Source organism: Palaemon carinicauda, chromosome 1 (assembly GCF_036898095.1).
Source record: "Palaemon carinicauda isolate YSFRI2023 chromosome 1, ASM3689809v2, whole genome shotgun sequence".
In the NCBI taxonomy this organism is placed as follows: Eukaryota; Metazoa; Arthropoda; class Malacostraca; order Decapoda; family Palaemonidae; genus Palaemon; species Palaemon carinicauda.
In genome coordinates this window covers 43164334-43169333 of record NC_090725.1, presented here as the reverse complement: position 1 = coordinate 43169333, position 5000 = coordinate 43164334, and the positions used below count along the sequence as shown (strand labels likewise).

At 35.6% G+C, this 5000-nt stretch overlaps 1 protein-coding gene across 5 annotated transcripts in view; it reads right to left on the bottom strand.

Moving 5' to 3' along the window:
- LOC137647698 (facilitated trehalose transporter Tret1-like) overlaps positions 1 to 5000 on the bottom strand; it is a 97189-nt gene that overhangs the window by 29552 nt on the left and 62637 nt on the right. Inside the window, exon 2 of one of the 5 annotated variants that reach the window (XM_068380778.1) lies at positions 1039 to 1095. The exons of the other annotated variants lie outside the window; for them this stretch is intronic. The gene's annotated coding sequence lies outside the window, so the exon portion shown is untranslated. The remainder of the gene's footprint in view (positions 1 to 1038; positions 1096 to 5000) is intronic. 5 annotated transcript variants of the gene reach the window in all.

Sequence of the window (5000 nt, the reverse complement as noted above, 5' to 3'; positions counted from 1 at the left end):
TATCTCTTCTCACCCCCTGGACCTAGCTATTTGGCTCTACTGGAGGAGTTAATCTACTAAATATGAAAAACGCTTCATCCATCCCAAAAGCTATGACCAGCGTTAGATTCCCATTCGGTGTATGAAGTTGACCTTGATCTCAATTAGCCGATCGTTCAATCACTAGAGTTTGCATTATAAATATGAAGTTTTTAGGCAACATTGAATTACTGATTACTCTTTAACACCTAAGTAAGATCTTAACACCTGGACACACTAGTAATAATTTCAATAATGCTGATGATAATAATATTGGTTTTAGTAATTTCAATAACAATAATTTCAATATTTTAATAATTCATTGTTACCATATGAAGTTTGAAGTCTATCGTTAACGATACTATGAAATGAAAATATTCGGGACTAGACAGACAACAAAAAATCAATTACTAATTGCCCGTACAGTAAACTAGAACATGAAATGTTCTGAAGAGAGATACCTATACAAGCTCATATTTCTTGTGTTTGTTTTCTCTATTTACTACAGAGATTCGCCACTACAAAAGTTTCATTATAACAAAAACCAAATTGTTGATTAGATTATTGGTTTGCGTCTGTGAATTCACATGCCACCAAATTGGATTAAAAGCAAACAAATAAAGACTTAAATGAAACAATAAAAAGGAAAATCCATCTCATCAGCTTAGCTTGATCTTGGTGTGTAAGGATTTGGGACATTAGAACGTGCACAAGGTCCTAGGAGGCCATTCAGGGCCAAGATATAATGGTGGGGGGTGTGATGGGAGCCACGCAGTTGCAGCATAAAGTGAATGTTGAGATGGGAAAGAGGAAGCGGGAACAGAAGTATATTAAAAGGCTAGAAAGTGAGTTCAGCTATAGGCCAAAGAACAGCTACAATGACCATTCAGTAATGCCTACAGTTCACCGCTTGAAGTCAACCATGGGCACTATCTACTTCCATGGGTATCCCTTTAGTAACAATAGTTTTCATTTAAGGAGATAGGTTTAATTTTAAATAGCTAATAGAAGAATAAATACCTTATAATACAGCAAGGAGAGATGGCGGGTAGGGAGTAAGGAGGGCTTGGGAGGGACCTGTAAAGAGGAGAAGATCAAGAGGTAGACAAAGAATTAGATGGTGATATAAGGTTAAGGGTGATATGGAGAGAAGAGGTTTGGTGGAAGAGGATACCTTTGATCGAAGGCATTGGAGAGGGGCGTATCAGGAAACCGATCCCTTAATGTAGGGATAACCATGAGGAAGAAGAAGATTTCAATCCCACAACTCTCAAAAATCCTCCTCTGTTCTATTCTTTCCTAGACCAAACTTACTATTATCATTCTACCCTTATTATCAATTTAATGATATTATTATTATCATAAGTATTATCATCATCATTATTATGATGTTCAATGTTGATTTTGTTGTTCGGTTTATTTTCATGATGCAACAGTCAGATGGGCCAAGCCTAAAAAAGCCATTAACTTTGTAAGGAAAGCCTCTCTGGAACAGATTGCCCATAGGTAGAGAAGACGGCACTGACACGTCATTAGTCTTCCTACTCTCGGAGTTGATTTATGGACAAGATGCTGTTTGGCTCTTGAAGGACGTAACTTCGAGTTTTAAGTCTCTCCGTGGAGATGCCTTTGCCCTATTACCAAAATAAAAGCAACGAACACGTTCAAGAAAAATGTATGAATATTAAAAAAATATCAGAACACAGAGAGAGAGAGAGAGAGAGAGAGAGAGAGAGAGAGAGAGAGAGAGAGAGAGAGAGAGAGAGTTATCAAATTAAAAGAAAACAATGAACACTTTTAATATAAAAATCTGAAAACTTGAAGAGAGAGAGAGAGAGAGAGAGAGAGAGAGAGAGAGAGAGAGAGAGAGAGAGAGAGAGAGAGAGAGAGAGAGAGTTATGAAAATAAAAGAAAACAATAAAAACTTTCAAGATAGAAATGTAGAAACTATTGAAAATTATTAGAACAGAGAGAGAGAGAGAGAGAGAGAGAGAGAGAGAGAGAGAGATAAAAGAATACAATAGGGAAAATATGAAAACGATTAAAAATTTATAATAGAGAGAGAGACTAACTATTCGGTGACTTCAAAAAGCTAAAAACGAAAGATCACACGAGTCATAGGCAATAAGTAAATAAACAACCTTAAACGCCAGCCATCAATGCACCAGCAAGGTGCTTCGCTTTGGAGACGCCCCAAAATACTTGAAGGCAAGGTCGGTACACAAGGTTAGCCAGACAGAGATTTAAATTAAATCGATTTTTACTTCGGCTGTTGACGTCACAGATGCAACTTTTAGAGCCTTTGTAGTTCGTTGGGGACAGACTGAAAAAAACGACAAATTTGACATAAGGGAAACATACACAAGAACACCACCTAACCTAAGGTTCTTCAACTAACCTAACCAAGGAGCTTTATCCTTACTTACTTACCTTTGGACCTCCCCCCTTTAGACTGCCATATTCTCAATTTAACCTTTCCCAACGAATTACGTTCACCTCCAACTTTTTTTATCATACATTGTGTATGTCCTCACGCTTCCATCTCGAAATCAAGTATAGATAATAATCATTTACCTTAATTCATATTTTTGTTTTATAAGCGTGGAGAGAACCATCTCTCTTAAAGGTGTAGTTAAATCATTAAACAAATTTACTCTCATCCAAAGTTTTTAAATTTAGATCATTAAATGGGGAAATGATCACCCAGTTAACTGATTTGGGATCTAAATCATAATATCAATTTTGCAAATTTTTGGGGGCAATTTCCTTCAAGCTTCGAAACAGGGACATACTTTGCTTGCTTTTTCTCCCTAATGCTTACAATTTTGTAATGAATTTCTTTTAATCTTTTCACTTATCTGTGCCCATCTTCACCTCAATAAATGCAATGTAGTTTCTTCTTAGCCAGCATCCATAATAGCAAAATCCTTATAGAATGCAGTGGAGCTGATTCTCATTTCTACCATCTCGGCAATTGGACAGTATCCCTTTTAGTAAAACTATTCTACCACATTTTCCATCTACCATTTTCCTTTTATAAGCACTTTTTCAGAAGATGCTCACATATCTCCGTAAAGTCAGTAGAAGCATCACCCAAGTGAGGCGTATTTTTTTTTTAGTAAAAGTAATTTAAAAAAAAAAATAAGATAATGAAAACGATGTCCTTCTATTCTGTTCCAAACACTAATCTCAGTATCCTATGATGGGTGTTTGAAAAATATCTGATATCTTTTGACTAATCCACTGACATATTTTACTATAATCCCAGATTACTTTTCAAACCCTGATCTTCTTTCAGATAATAAACTAGATTTTTTTGTTAATATTATATTAGCTTCCACAGTTTCTTTCATTAAAAACTGTAAATGATCTCCTAGTTTTTCTTCATAGCCTACATAAAGAGAAACGATATGTACTAAATAACAGGGAACTGTTATTCAGTACATATGGTGGCCGGGTGGTCACGTCCTGGGGCTCGAGTATGGTCAAAATCGTTAGTTCCTTTAGTCACTGCAACCTCACCACACTTGCGAGCTGAGGAATGGGGGTTTGGGGAAGCATCTATGTCTATTTGCTGAGTCATCAGCTGCCATTGCCCGGCCCCTCCTTGGTCCCAGCTTCGGTGGAGAGGCGGCTTGGGCGCTGATCATATGTAATATGGTCAGTCCCTAGGGCACTGTCCTGCTTGCTAGGGCAATGTCACTGTCACTTGCCTCTGCCATTCATGAGTGGCCTTTAAAACCTTTAAAAAAAAAAAAGACATTACACTTGAAGTTGAAACTATAACTGGAAATACCTGTCCACCTCCATGTCTCCACTTATCTCCTCACGTATATTATCCCAAGTGACGATGGACACTCATATCAATGGAGGTCTTTGAAATAGAAATAGGAATAAGTGAAGGCAAAATCTTCCTCATTGATTCGATTTGAACAAGATCTCTTTCAAGAAATATTTCGTGTAAATTTTGCTTCATATAAAGTTCTCAGAATTTTTTTTTTTTTTTTGAGATTCCATTATACATGAAAAATATCGATGAATCTTTAATCATTTCTTTTGTTTCAATTGCAATTGAATCGGTCCTCTCTCACTATATATATATATATATATATATATATACTGTTTCATCTACTTCACTCAAAATCTCAATCAGTACATTATACAGAAAGGCAACTGACCAACTCTTATGATAGGCATTTCTGCCAATAAATCCTGAATATTAGAATACCCAAGGCACTTAATCCCGAAGAAAAGTTACGATTTTCACCTCTTTCCACTTTTCATTCACTGATAGATGTCCTAAATTGATGTCCGGCACAGATTAATGACCCGGCAATCGTGATTGGGGAGTTGGCACCATCTCCCGCTGGTTCTAACCGGTGCCAAGCAGTCAGGTTCTGATTTGACTCTTTTAGCTCCGATTTTTTTTTCTTAATTTTATTTTTTAATTTCTTTTTTATGTTCTAATACGCATTTCTTAACTTTTTATTTTTTTTATATGTTCTGATATCCATTTCATTTTTAACCGGTGCCAAGTAGTCAGGTTCAGATTTGACTCTTTTAGCTATGATTTTTCCTTAGGGTTTTTTTATATCTTTTTGATGTGCCTTTATGCATTTCTTAACTTTTTATTCCTTTTTTATGTTCTGATATCCATTTCATTTTAACCGGTGCCAAGTAGTCAGTTTCTGATTTGACTCTTTTAATCCTGATTTTTTTTTTCTTAATCTGTTATTTCTTTTTTATGTTTTGACATATATTTCTGAGCTTTTTATTTTTATATGTTCCAGCATATATTTTATCAAGTTCAGTTTTCCGTTTTTTTTTTTTTTCAGAATTTGACTGTTTTCAAGTTCTGATCTTGGTTTGTAGGCTCTGATATTTTTCCTAGGTTTCGATTTTGTGTTTAGGTGGTGACTCTGCTTCTTCTAGTTTTGATTTTCCTATTAAGATTCTGACTGTATTTTTTATGATCTGAATTT